Raw genomic sequence first — 14,731 nt, 5'->3', positions numbered from 1 at the left:
CAAAAGATTAATGTCGAAGAGATTTTAACACCGGAAATATAATTTGTGTGATGGAAAATATGAGCATCTGGCATTGCACTGTGAACTGTTCCCAGATAATGAAAAAAAAAAAAAAATCTTCCGAGCAAGCATGGCCAGTTCCCGCAGATTATTTGTGCTTGTCTCTCCAGAGATACCCTCTGCCTCTGAAACAGCCGCCCAGCAAACGTTCCCTCCTTGCAGTTTTCCATCTGGAGCCTTGAAGGGCTGGTGAATTAAGGTCAGTGCCAGGAGGTGACTGTATTCCTTCCCAGCAAGCCAAAGGACGAGCACTGAGCAGCCTACCAAGGTAAGAGCAAAACCTCCTGTTCCGTCGGGGCGGATCCCGCGGCGTTACAACCGCGCAGAGGGAGCACGTGCAGTTCCACCAGCACTTCCCTGGCAAAAGCCAGTGTTACCCTGGTCTTAACTGGGAGGTGGTGAGCACCCCAGCCTCCTACGAGTTGTTTTATGCTGGTTTAAATGGACATTTAAATATTTTAAATGGATATTTAAACGTTTAAGTGGATAGTTAAATATTGTTTCCCGTGGAAGAGCGTTGATTTCCAGCCATTCCACAGAAGAGTATTTAGAACTTTTAAAAAATTCTGCCTTTAAAAAAAGCATTAAGTGTCTACAACACGTATCCCCATACCCTTCGTGAGACAGGGCGCCCTCCTTGTGTGCTCTGGCCCTCTGCTGAAGTAGGCTTCAGCAGTTTGTTTGCTAGAAAAGCAGTTCCATGTCTCTCTGGAGAATGCTTTCAAGAGCTTCTCAAGGTGAATTGCAGTGCCCCAGAGGCGACTCAGGGCTGCCGGGCTCCGTGGCGGCGGAGCCTGTCCTGCCTTTGAGACCTCGCAGTGCTTGGCAGGGACGTGAGGGTTTGCTCTGGAGAAACAAACTCCTCGGGGCTTGGCCAACGAGGGGTTGAAGAATCAAAGCGGGGAGTGGAGGCCGAGCTGGAGCAAAGGCTCAGGTGTCTGTGAGAAGCAGAGAGGAGCTTGGAGGGAGCATCGTGCTGTGGTGGGACGAGCCCTGCCCACCCCCACGCCCCGGCCACGGGCTGTGGGTGCATCACGCCGTACAAACGTGGTAAACCCAGCGTGGCACAGAAACAAGTGGCCAGCTAGAAAAATTATGTCATTGTCAGGCTTGGGGGTTATTAGGATGTGGATTGCACCGCGCACATTGCCATTGTGCTTTGCCCTTTTACTGCGGGTTTGTACATGCCCCCCGCTTCTGTGTGGGCCATGAATTGTAGGTTTTTTTTACTCTGCTGGCCCGTTGCACCAGGGAACGGCTGTGGATTCACCTTGCTCGTTGTGCTGCAGGCCACAGCGAGTGACATTTGGAAATGCAGGGCTGGTCTGTGCGCAGGGCAGCTCTGAAATACGGCACATGGAGAGAGGCGAAAGCAGGTCCTTGTCACCCCCACGCAACCGTTTGTCTGCTTGTGAAATGTCAGCGCACCCCCATGCCCAGAGGTCCTGAGTAAACAGGTAGTCAGTCTACTCGGGGTTTTATCTATCCTCTATTCACCGTCACACGCTAAATGAAATTAGGACCGGAATGGATGTGCTAATGCAGGAACTGTTCTCGGTCGTGCAGCTTTTCTAATTGCACCAGAAAATGTCACTGTCTTGGGTCTGAGCGCTGCACCAGCCTCTTCAAAAATCAGAACAAACTGTTAATCTTTTTGTGTGAGTCATAACCCAACATGCCAGAGGATAAAAGAGCAGTCCCGGATCACACTGCGGGTGCCTCCTATGTCTTACTCTGCTGTTACCTGCGCGTGTGGAGCGATGCTGGCTGCTCTGAAAGCCACTGAGATTTTTATATCTCCTAAAAACCAATTGATTTCTAAATGTCAGGAACACACAAGTGATGACACAGAGCTGTTTTAACTATAAAACCTGGTTTTGCTGGTTCTTCAAACCCACAAATCTACAGGAAATGGTTTTGGGGAGCCTTCTATTTCCAAAAAGACGTTTAATGTTTTTCAAGTTGATAGATTATCCTGTTCTGATGCTACGAATGGGGTTTTTTTTTATTTTAAATTTATATTTTATTCCATTTGGAAAAAACACAGAGTTCAGTTAGTGACTTAATTATAGTAAAAATACAAAAGGAGTTGGAATTCAAACCGAAAGTTGACATGCAGGATTTCGCTTCAGCAGCCCTGGGAAGTTTCACTTTTCGTTTTCTTATCTGTGGAAATTCTCACCGCTCCTGGGGCAGGAACACGATATCTTGGGTGACTCGGTGCTAAACCCCCGCGTTTGGCAGGGGGGATGGAGCCCGCTTCGGGCTCTGGTGCTGATGCTGTGGCTTACGCTGGCTGCTGCCAGGAATGCTTCAAAGCTTCTGGATTCATTGAGCTAAAGAACAATTTGGTATAAATAAGAGGTTGATTGTCGTGCACCCAAAGCAAGCCAGCTGCAGTCAGCGGTGTGTAAAAGGTCTTTAATGATGCAAACAAGTTGTACAAAAGAAGATAATTATGCGGCTAGGTCAGAAAGCATGGCAGGCCTACCTGGCAAGAGGTGCCTTCATGGTCTGTTGTGGAGCAGTTTGCTCCAGGCACAAACACAAACATGGAGACAACTCGGGGTCCAGCTCTTCTTCATACCCATAAAAACCAAACCAAACCAGAAATGGGGATAAATGAGCCCTTAGTCCTGGTATTTGTACTCGCTGTTGCTCAGCCTCAGCCAGGCTGCCACGTCAGCATCCCTGGTGAGTTCAAAGTTAGACGTGGTGAAAAGCCCAAGTGTGCTCTGAGCAGTTGTGGGTTTCAAAGGGAACTTTGAATTTAGCCACCAGCTTGGACAGGACGGGTCTTAAATATCATTGGGAGTCAGAGGTAGGTCTCCTCGAGCCACACGAAGCTTTGACTTGCAGAATGACAGCTCAAGAGGCCACACCTGCAGGGGGACCTGACAAGAAGTGACGTCTCCATTATAAATGTATTTTCTCAACACAGCCCAATGATTTTAGGAGTCTGAAGAGCAGAAGCAGCCAAGAGCTCGGGGTGACCTTGCTCAGCAGGAATGCCCATGGAAGCTGCTTTATTCCAGGTTTCATTTTTGACACCCTGTGCCCGCGGGAGGCTGGGCTGGTTGCTGACGGGCTGCCTGGCTGAGAATTAGCACCAGCCCACTGCAGGGACTCACACGACACAGGGACGAGCCCACCACGCTCCACCAGCTCAGCAGCTGGTACCTTGAAGGCTTTTCTCTAAGGGGCTCAGCCCTGCTCACTGCAGCCGAGCATCCCCGAGTAGTCATCAGCAGACTGCTCTGAAATTAATCCTCTGTAAGTCTCAGAAGAGGGAAAACACATCACTTACCCGGACCTTCACTGCCTCTGTGTAAATGCAAGTGTCTGTAAAAAGTGATTTTTCTACAATAGAGCGGAAGGGTAACCTGATGGTTGTGTTCTTCAGTTTACTGTGGTGGTTTGCTGTAGTATTTGACCTTGTCCCTGGCAGTCTGGTGACTTTAGGCAGCTTGCTTGGCAGCCATTTCCAGCTGATGCATGTAGCATTAGTTAATTATTATCTAATTATTGTCTTTAGCAATGAATTTCATGTGCAAAATATTATTTCTCTAAGCCTGTTTTTTAAAAACTGCGTGTCTGTCCTGTACCTGCCATATCTGTTGCGTGCACAGTCACGCAGTGTGCACTGAAACTGCAGAGTCTCGCTTCTGCATTTTTGCACCCAGAAATGGCTTAATTTGTCCTTCTCCTTCATAAGCTGACCCAGGCCACCTCCTCTCTGAAAGCTGTGCCTGGGGGGCACAGGAGAAAACAGAGCCATGGGAACACGGTGGCCCCTTTTCCCTCTTCCAGCAGCCCTGGCCTTGTTTGTTCATGGTAAATCTAGGAAATAATAAAGTCCTTTATGGGAAAGATAAGAAGAGTTGGAGCCATTAGGGTAGAGAATTGCTGGAAAAGGTCTGGGAATATAATCAAAGAAATTGCCTCTACCACTTTTGGTTCCCACTGCAGAAAGCAGGACCTTGCATAGGCTTTTTATAACTAAACAGAAACACGCCAAGAACTGCCTCTCTCCATCACGGGCACTCTAGAAATATCTTGACTGTAAAAGCTGTCAGCTCTTTACAAAATACAGCAACGGCTTGTTTCAGTGGGAAATGTATGTAACATGGAAGATGCCAGTGCCAGACCTGCCTGGACTCGGATGTCAGTGGGGAGACTCTGATGATTTGGCAGCGCCAGCCGGGTGGCTGGACCGGCCCGCTGTGATACCCAGCTTGGCTCTGCTTGACTGGGGCCCCTCCTGGGGAATTACTGATCCCTACGTGCCACAGCATCACATCAACGTTCATGTTCAGTGCAAGTGCCCCAGCCCTGGGCATCCCAGGTTGCTGCCGGTGAAGGGCGGGGCCAGGCCTACACGCTCTTGGAGAGAAGGGGCTGAAATCTCCTTTCTTTTTTGTCTTATGCTAACACCGTGTTATATACACAAATTTAAAAAAAAAAAAAAATAGTGAAACAAAACCCAGCTAGGTTGAGTTTGGTTTGGCAGGTGTGCAGGGGAAGGAAAGCCTGGCTGCACGCATTGTGCCCCTCTGCAGTCGTGGCAGGGGGTTCAGTATTTATTCAGGTTTTAAGCAGCCGTTGCCGGTGTGAAAGCCCAGCGAGGCTCCGTACCAGGAGCAGACCCGTGGTGGCCCCAGGCCGCTCCAGGCTGACTTTGTCCAGGCCAAGGCAGCCCAGCCCCCGACACCCCGGCATCTGCCTCCCTCCATGGGTGCGAGCTGGAGTCTTGATGCGGATTTTGGGGGGTCAGCATCATCCCCTGGCCATCACTGGGTCAGGAGGGAAATCCTTGCCAAGTCTGTCTGTGGTTGGCGTGATCACAGTCACGGTTTCGTGCCTGGGTAGCCTGCGGCAACACAGCCGCCAACTTGTTTTGGTTTTTAGTTTTGGGGATTTTTTTAAAGAAAAGTAAACTTGCAGATTGGGAATGAAGGACTGAATGCAACAACAACTGCTGTGCACTGAAGAGACCCCGAAACAAAGCTCTGGAAAAGGTGAGTGTCACAGAAAGAGGGGCCTTGTCCTGAGTTGTCTAACATCTTGGCTGGTGCCACGAACTGCTGGGCTCTGGATGCCCATCACGCACTGCGTGCCCCCGGCGGGGAAGCAGCCGTGCTGCAGAGCACCGCGTCTCGCTTTGCCATCCCGTGTCAGGCTTTGCTGGGAATTGGGAAGGTCTGAGCGCTCCTGTCACGCCATGAGCCGCAATTCCCTTGTCCCAGCCCCGGGGTCAGCGTGAGGGAGGGTGGAGGCTCCACCAGCTGACACTGAGAAGTTGTTGTAGCTGCGTTGCTTACCGCCGCCATGGCTACGGGTAAATATTTTGTATGTGGGCATCTCTGGTGTCAGCTGAGGAACACAAATCCTAAGAGGTTAAATGGCCGTGGCAGGTCAGTTGGTCACGGGTTCACCTGGACTGAGATAAGAGGATCTGCGATGTGGAACAGTGACATTGGGAAACCCGTGTCTTTTGCTCAAATTGTTTCATTCAAACTTTTCCTTCCAGCGTGGGACGGACAGCAGGCTCGTAGAGGATTAGTGCAAACAGGTCACCTCTCCACCCTTCGCCACAGAGTTATTTCCTTCTCCTCCTCTCCCTGCCGTGAGTCACCACCCCCTCCCTCCCGTGACCCATCTTCCCTGCAGGTTTGTCAGCTCCTGCGTGGACACGCTCACACACACGCTCACACACACACACATGTAGGGTCACCTGTAGGGTTCTGGGGGGTTGGATGCAGCTCAGACCCCTCCGCAGCCCACAGCTGCCCGCTGGGACGGGCCCGGAGTTACTGAACCAAAGTTGCCGTTTCAACCTACGTTCAGGACGACGTGACTCGTGGCCAGAGCATCTGGTAGCCCTCCCCATGCAGCTCCAGGGGACGGGGGGTGCACACTGGAGTCACGGCATTCTGTGGGGTTGTTTGATGAGGGATGGTGGAAAACAACTGAATTTATCAGGTGTGGGAGGCTGGGGGGTGTTTCTGGCTTCTTCAGGCTGCGCTCAGCCCCACACCGCCTGCCCCAATGCAGCTTTTCCCTGACTGTCACCAAGAAGTCACAGCTTTACAGAAAAATACCAATGGTGTTTCTTGCCCCAAAAAATCACGGATAATTATTTCCTTTTTTTTCCTTTTTTTTTTTTTAAAAGCAGGCTGCAGAAGAATTATTCTGATTAATTTTTAGGAGGCGGTAGGAAGGTGTTCAGAGGGTGTGATGGGGCTTTTGTAGCAGCGTCTGCTGGCCTGTCTGTGCTGCAGCAGTTGCACAGCCGAGAGCTGTAACGCCTCTCAGCCCATCACGCAGACGCTAACGAACAGCTGCGGGTTGTTTCTCCAAGGCACAAACTATCTGCTCTGCTCTCAGCACTTTCGCAGCCTCACTGGGACCCTGCTCAACCCCGTAACCGCAGCGCGCTTTGGATCAGCCTTCCCGTGAGCACATTTCTGAGTGCTCCGTTGCGGTGAAAAGAGCATGATGTCATGCCAGAAGAAATAATTTGAAGCCAAGGTTCTGGTTTGGGTTGGGTTTTTTTTTTTTTTTTTTTGGTCTAAAAGCTGATTGTTCATTCAGGGCCGTGCATCCAGATGCTACATGAGCATCCACTGGTTTTTTGCAGCATCCCGACCCACACCTTTGTTTTACAAAGATTTTCAACAGAAGCCCACATATCTGAGGTTAATCAGGGTGTGTAGCTGGAAGTAGGTTCGATGTGGTGACATCATCACTTAATTTACATACAACCAGAAAATATGTCCCACGAGTGCCACCAGACCTCTATGTGGGATGAAACCCCGGTTTCCTCGTCACGTATAGCAGTGTGGGCTACTGATTTTCTTTTTGCTAAACATAGGTGGGTATCAAGTGTTTGAACTCTTCTAGAACAGCCAAATTAGGCTGGTTGCTTTTTTTTTTTTTTTTTTTCCTTAATTTAGAGGCTGTCTGGGTTTGTCTGCACGTGGCATAGTCTGAAGAGGGTTTGTGGCCACCTCTCCGAGCACCAGGCACCACAGTGCCTCCTTCTACCTACGGCGGGATGGAGCTGCAGATCAGAGCGCTCAGACACCGCGGTGAGAGGCACAGAATAAAAACTGAGGGTGGTAAACCTCAGTGAAAGGGTGGAACCGAAACGTTGGAACAATTCAGGGTGGTCCACGATGGGAGCGATGGGATGACATTTAGCAAAGGAAAGTTTCAGTGCAATACAGAGGAAAATGTCCTCATGTGGAGTTGTGTCAGCCAGGGAAGATCTCTGGGGCGGGGGGAGTGAGGCCCCTGTGCTTGAGTCATTCAAAGTGGACAGAAAAAAAACCCGATGGAAAATGTACTGTTGGGAGCAGCCCTGCACTGGCAGGAGCTGATAAACCATATGACCTAAATGGTATTTTCCATCTCCCAATTTATGTGACACGGGAAGTGATTTATTTCAGCCTACCACCACTTTACTACAAGAAGTAACGCCCAGCTGGCAAGTACCTGCTTTGAACCTGGGGGTGAGGAAATCTGGTGGTCGCGGAGGCGCTCAGAGAGGAGCCTTAGGAGCCCCTGGAAGTGCGGCAGGTTTGCTTGGCTGATGGGGTTGGTTTGTGGGTCATGCTCTTTGCCCTGTCCAAACGTCCCTGTCAGTGTAAGGTCCTTGAGAAATAAACCAGCCAAAAGCATCAGCAACACAAGGGTTGCCCTCTCTTGTCTTACGAGGTCACTTTTCTCCCGTGTCCAAGTCAGCTGAGAAGCACTTAATTGGCAGCAGAAAATGTAGAAGAAACGTATCCCCCAACGCTGTATTTTGTAAATTCCTGCTATTCTGCTAAAATCACAGAGGATGCTGAGGGTGGGCATTAGGGTAACAACAGACGGGGCGGTGGGGTCTGTCTGCGGCAGAAGCGGCTCCTCAGGAACCCGCAGCTGACCCCGCTTGCTGAGCACCAGCTTTCATGAATCATCGGCTTTTATGGAAATCCGTCTCAGCATCCATTTACCCAGCTGTTTCCTGGGCAGGGGAAGCTTTGTGCTAGCTGCAACTTTTGTTTTACCAGGACCGAGTGGTCATTTGAATTATCGTAACGTACTGAACAAAGAACCACATGTGTGTTTTGGAAGAAGAACCCCCCAAAAAAAAGAAAAAAAAAAAAAAAATCATCAGCAACAGCTGAAAAGTGTCCAGAAAGAGGTCAGATGTGGAGAGTGATTTACGGGTGCTGTGGGTGTAACCAAGTAGCAGAATGGCCTCAGTGCTCTCTGAGCCCAGCAGCTGCCAACTTCCTTATATTTGCTGATGTCTTTTTTGGTTTGGGGTTTTTGTAGATTCCTTTTAAAAATAGCAACAGTACCTCCTTTGAGGGTAATGGAAGCAGTTACCGGAGCTAGAATGAGGTGGTAATTCTTCTGCTGTAATCACACACAGGAAGCGTTTGATTTTTAATTCCTGTGCTGTAAAACAAAAGGGTAAAAAGTTGCTTCTGAAGACCAGGGTTTTCTATGAATTCGTAGTATTCATAGAAATTCAGAGAAATACTTTCCTCTGGCTATCTTTGGGCGAGGATGTTACAAACCTGCTGTGCATCCACCTTACGAGGAACCAGCCCTTTGCTGGCAGGGCTTGGTGTGGGGGGATGATGTGTGGGTGCACCCGCGGTGCCTCGGGTGTGGGGATGGAGGTAGCGACTCTGCGGGGGGGTAGGGCCCTGCAGAAGGTCTGCGGAACATCCTCTCACCACGAGCACAGCACGATTCGTGTTTTGTGTCATAAACATTAAATCTACAGAAATTACTTAGGTGTAAATAGGAATTAGGTGAAGAGGCTTTGGTGTAAATAGGAACGTGACCCAAAATGGGTCACCTTTTGCTAGACATTGAAGGATCCATAGGGAGATCACCAATAAGACACAAATCTGTATGAAAAAAAAAAAAATTTCACAGCAAGAGTGGTCCGAGAGTGGAACAGGCTGCCCAGGGAGGGGCAGTCCCCATCCCTGGGGGGGTTTCAGGGCCGTTGGGATGAGCTGTGGGGGATGTGGGGTAGGGGAGAACTTTGTAGAGTCGGGCTGAGGGTTGGACTCGATGACCCCGAGGGGCTTTTCCCACCTGAATGATTCTGGGATTCTATGACTGAAAAAACAGCTCTGTAAGTAATGGGGGAGAGCAAAACCAGAAGAGGTTGAGGTAAGGAGATGTGCAGGAGAAACCAGACTACAGCACAGATCCCGAAAGGCAAAAGTCCCCAGTGATCCCTCTTAGCCTGACCCAGGGAAAACAGTTCCTGGGCCTTACACCTCGTCACCACCGTAACGCGGAGAGCGGGAGCAGGACACCCAGAGCGTGGGCTGGTGCTTCTCACCCACAGCCCTGTCCTGAGCTCTGCACAGCCTCAGCGTCTGGTTTGGGGCCTTCACTTAAAGTAACGCTCCTAGGGGTGAAAACTCATTTCTGGCCTTGTGGTAGTCAGAAAAAGTATAATTCAACAAGGTGCAGTGAACAACCACCACGTCTCCTTGCTCACACCCTCTCCCTTCCCCCCAGTAGACAACTTGGACATAGAGAAGACTTCAGTCACGTTGTTAACACAGTGTCACACCATTCCTGTTGCACAGTCCCTACCTTACACCTTCCAAACCCCATCTTAGGCCAATCTGTGTGACTAAATCGCCTATTAATCCGCATAAAAAGGGAGTCTGACATCAGGTCACTTTGCAAACCTTTAGGATTTAGTGTGACCTTAGGTAATTTTCATTTTCACCCCATTCTCCTGCAATAGAATGTTCAAACGTGCCCCCAGACGTACACTCAAGTCCTTGTTCAGTGGCCTGAATGCTCTTTTATGCCATGTATTTTTTTACTCAGTAAAACCGAGGCTGGCTTACCCGCCTGGTCTCCCTCTGCGTGTGCTCTTTATCTCCGGTCACTTCCAGGGGCTGAGCCCGGGAATGACGAGGCTTTCCCAGGCGAGGGACTCTGCCATCGAAAGGCCATCCTGCTCTTTATTCATCTGCCATCGCTTCGGCTCGGCCGCCTCCAGGACATCGTGCAAAGGGAGCTCATTTGCTGCAATTTTCATCAATTGTCTACGAGTTTTTCAGTCCCAGGGCTGGACGAATGTGAGTTTAATAAGATAAGTCAGGCCTAGGAAAGCAGCATCCCCCAGTTAAAATGGGGGAGTTTGTTTTCCTCTTTCCACCGGATTTTATCTTTTTTGTCTAACAAATCTCTACATGTGGAAGGAGAGTCTGAAGGTCAGTTGAGTATCTTGGCGGCGCTTGCCAGCCTCCTGGTGCAACGTGGTGAGGAAAGTATGAGAAAAATGTAATGAAGCTGGAGAAGGTGCCGTGAAGCTGTTGTGACAGCCCTCGCAGGTCACACGGCTCGCTGGCTGGCGCAGCGCTGGTGCTTTTCCACCTCCCCGCATTAGCCTGACAAACTCATAAACCTTTGAGCTCAGGAGCTGCTCGGAGTCTGCAACCTGGTTTTACCCTTACAAGATGAAAACATTCCAATATAAAGGCTGGAAGTCCACATTATTTCCCCAGAAACAAAGGTGAGGACGAGGCAAGAAGCAACATGAAAGCATCTGATCTGAGGAAAGCAGTGTGTTTGTCGAGTAGGTCCCTTGGGGACTCGCGAAAGGAGAATGCTCCTGGAGACATCATCTCTCCTTAGAAGACTCTCCAAATTGGTTTGCTCCACACCGTTTCATTTCAGACAACTCAAGTTGGAGGGTGAGAAAATAAAATTTTCCAGTTAAAAAGCTGGAAACCCACCTTGTGTCCATGCTGGGTTTGATGCCTCCCCTCTCCCGTCCCACCAAGACGAGCGTCTCGCTGTTGGCTGAGCCTGGGCTGCCCTTGGGTGAGGAAGCCCAGAAGATGCTTCCTCACCCTTTACCTTTGCTTTCCGTTCCTTGCAGTGGAGTTGCTCATATCATTTGCTTTTCTTGTACCATATTAACAGTTGTTTCTCTTTCAGATTTTTCTACGCTGAGAATTTTGTGTACAAGCACTCTGGCCCTACTCACCCCGTCGCTGTGTCACCCTGTCCTCTTCTGGGCCAATCTCCTTATCGAGGACATCCCAAACCCCTTGTGCCCATCTCTGCTTGCAGCAGAGCCAGGGTGGGGATTCAGGTGAGAAATTATTCTCTTAGTATCAGAGCAGTTATTAGTAACCCTCCCTTCATTGGCAACACATGAACCAAAACTGTTGGAGTCTCACTCCCCGAGCCAGGGTCCCAGATTCCTGTTTAGGTGTCTACATGGAAGTTAACTGGTTTTCAGAAATAGATTCTCTACAGAGCTCGGTGAAATGACCAGAAGTTACAGCTGCTCCGCTTCTCTGAAAATCAGGCCGCTTTATTTCAGTATCTAAATGTGGATTAAGAAGCCCTGACTGCAGCCAGCCAAGCCCAAAGGTCTGCCCAGGTCGTCGTGGCTTCCACTTTCTCTTCAGATACTGAAGTGCTTCGGGCATTTCTCCAAATATGACTGATTTAATTAGTTCTCCAACCTCTGCTCTGGGATGTATTTGTGCTCATTTTAAGGCTACAGCTGATCACTCCTTAGACACAGACCTGCTGGAGCGGGGCCAGAGGAGGCCACGGAGATGCTGGGGGGGCTGGAGCCCCCCTGTGAGGACAGGCTGGGAGAGTTGGGGGGTTCAGCTGGAGAAGAGAAGGCTCCGGGGAGACCTTAGAGCGGCCCCCCAGGGCTGAAAGGGGCTGCGGGAAAGGGGAGAGGGACTCGTCATCAGGGGGAGGGATAGGACAAGGGGGAACAGTTTTAAACTGACAGAGGGAGATTTAGATGAGATCTAAGGCAGAAATTCTCCCCTGTGAGGGGGTGAGGCCCTGGCACAGGCTGCCCAGAGCAGCTGTGGCTGCCCCCTCCCTGGAAGGGTTCAAGGCCAGGTTGGACGGGGCTTTGGGCAACCTGGGCTGGTGGAAGGTGGCCCTGCCCGGGGCAGGGGGTGGCACTGGGTGGGCTTTGAGGTCCCTTCCCACCCAGACCAGTCTGTGATTGCAGGATGCGCAGCATCCCGTAGGCAGGGGTTAAAAGAGGCAGTTGTCTGGATGTCAGGGGCTGTTACCCCAGGAATCCCCCAGCGCAGCTCCTGAAAAGCTCTCACATACCGGGCGGGGGTTGAAGGGGGTGGATGGGGAGACGTTTCCTCACAGGGCTCACTGGCCTAAGGAGTGCCACAGAACGCAGTTGCAAGGTCAAAGCCTGCCCGTGTCTGCGGCCAGCGCTTGCACTTGGTGACTGAGGACGTGTGTGGGGCGGAGGGGAAGGGTGCTGGGTCCTGCCTTTGTGTTTCCAGCTCTGGTATCCGTGTTGTTGGCTTTGCTGTTGCTAGGGGAACCCACGAGAAGTTATAAAACAAAAAACAGCCCTGAGCCACATTGTGTCAATTAATGTCACCAGACATATCCCCGCAAATAAGAACCATATGTTAGAGATAACATCTTTGTTTGTTGCTTGCGGTTTCCTTGATGGCAAACTACTGTGCTGTAATCCTTTAGTGTCCGACTCGTTTATAAAATCATTGAGGATGAAAACTTGAAATACCGAGAGTGTTTGCTTGGGGCTGGGCTCACCCAGGGCTCAGGGCCCCCGGCGGGGAAGTGGAGGGAGGCAGGGAGATGCTCTTCACCCAGAGAACATGTATTTTTTTCTCTTGAAGGGGACACTTGTGATAAAGCTGGTCATTTCCCCTCCAGTTTGTTCTCCTTTAGTTATCTGTCACCAGCCTGACGTGTGCTGTCGGGCCAAGCAGGAGGTAAATTTGGAAACGTCGCCAATTAGTGTAAGAGGTTTAAGGTTTGGGGTGTTGGTTTTTTTTTTTCTCAGAGGTATTGTGGCATACAAAAGTCTATGGGCTTTGAACAAAACTTCAGCTTCCCAGCCTCTAAATCACTTAAAGTGGGACCTAAGGCTGGCTGCAGAAGGCGTTTGAGCACCCGACTCCTGGTTAAGTCAGTGCACGCCTGAGGAGCCTCAGTCACGCAGGTACTGCAGAAAGCTGCACCCCCTCTCTGAAGGGCTGCACTGGCTCTGTGCAAGCCCTTCAGTAAATTCCCTTGGCTTAAGATCGTTTTGCTGCTGATTTCCTCTCCTGATCCCTTATCAGCACAGGGCACGTGCCACTGGGCTGCCCAGGATCTGCACCACCTCAACGGGATCAACTCTCTGGTTTGGCAAACAAACCCTCCGTTCCGCTCACGCGGATGTTTGCTGCAGCACAGAAACCCCTTAACCACAGGGTCTGTAAGACCACGGAAACGCGCAGGAGACAGGAGAACTTCATTATTCTTTACATGACTGTTCTTCACTTGGCTATCACTGCTCTCAGAAGGGAACAGCGGTATCAGTCCAATAATTCCACCTTGGTCAATCCCTTATGATATTTACACAGCGGCTGTGCAGTAGTTGGTGAGTAAATATAATTTCTTTGATCGCTGCTCGCTGACGGCGCTTCGGAGCCGTTTCACGCTGCTGTTTGAGGAAGGATGAGCAGGTCAGCACCCCCACAACGCTGCTGTGCCGTACCCTCACCTCCCTCTCGGCACGTGCACTTGGGTTATTTGGCTCCCTCCAAGCCACAGCACTTAGTTGGCAAAATGAACAGTTCTGACCTCGGGGGAAAAAGGCTCAGATTGCAGTTGTATATGATTTTTTTTTCCCTACCAAATTAAAAGGAGGTAGGCTTCAAGCCAGGCACAGCTGAAGTGCCACGGTCCTTAGCGCAGGCAGAGCCCTCGCAGGTTGCACACTGACACGTTCACCCCACTTGCCTCACTCACCAATTAGCCACACTCCTGCAGATGTATTTTGCTTTCACAGGTACTCAGCAAACACCATACATATCCTTTTTTTTTTTTTTTTAACATCAAGGCGATGTTGGGCTCTGCCGTCACTCGCCACGCTCCGCTGCCATCAGCGCACCGTCCTTGTCCCCCCGCCCCAGACCCTCGGTCTCACCTGGACATCCCAGGGGGCAAAATTTTGGCTGGGGTGAGCAGGAGTTGTGTGCACAAACCCTTGAGCCCCACGGCACAGCACGGGCCAGCCGAGCGCAGCGATGGGACGTGTCTTGGCTTCAAGAGTCAGTGTTTTTCCTCCGATATTCTGTACTAATACATTAATGAGATCTCACACACAGCCTCTCATTGTATCGCTCGCTCTGTGTTTGTACAGTAATTAATTCTGACTGCAGCGACTCCATCAGCCTCGGGGATCGCTGCGTATGTGCCTGCGCTCGTGATGCGATTTTGGAGGATGCCTGAGCGCTGTTTGCAGTGTGATTTCAAATTGAAACTTGATGACATATTGATTAGCGTGAAACAGGAGCGTGGTGCGCTCAGCCACACACAGCCCCCTCGGGCAGCCCCGTCCAGGGGCGAGGGGTTCTGGGGGGGCTCCGAGCGGTGGGAGCTGGGTGATGAGTCTCAGCCCCCTTCTTGCTAGAAGAACGAAAAATAAAGGTGGGATTTGGTAAAGTCAACCTGAAATCCTTTCCCTCGGGGAATGCCTGCCCCGATCATGGCACGCCTCTAAGTCCCATCAGACGTCATCGGTGGTGGCCGAGGTGACCTGTGCTCTGCACGTGCAGCAGGTGAAGGCCAGGTACTCTCTGAATACACACAGGCGGCCATCGCATAGTGG

At 50.7% G+C, this 14,731-nt stretch overlaps 1 long non-coding RNA gene across 3 annotated transcripts; it reads left to right on the top strand.

Annotated features, from left to right (window-relative positions):
• The first annotated feature begins 10,497 nt into the window (after positions 1–10,497).
• Positions 10,498–14,570, top strand: LOC141963180 (uncharacterized). 3 transcript variants are annotated; one of them, XR_012634059.1, is made up of 5 exons: positions 10,498–10,793; positions 11,041–11,197; positions 12,917–13,075; positions 13,197–13,498; positions 13,910–14,570. It is a non-coding gene; the product is annotated as an uncharacterized LOC141963180 (long non-coding RNA). The 3 variants fall into 3 exon arrangements; XR_012634058.1 differs by having other exon boundaries at positions 10,500–10,793; positions 13,961–14,570; XR_012634057.1 differs by having other exon boundaries at positions 10,503–10,793; positions 13,197–14,570.
• The last annotated feature ends 161 nt before the right edge of the window (positions 14,571–14,731 follow it).

The sequence above is a fragment of the Athene noctua genome, chromosome 8 (genome assembly GCF_965140245.1).
Source record: "Athene noctua chromosome 8, bAthNoc1.hap1.1, whole genome shotgun sequence".
Lineage (NCBI taxonomy): Eukaryota > Metazoa > Chordata > Aves > Strigiformes > Strigidae > Athene > Athene noctua.
This window is presented reverse-complemented; position numbering and strand designations above follow the sequence as displayed.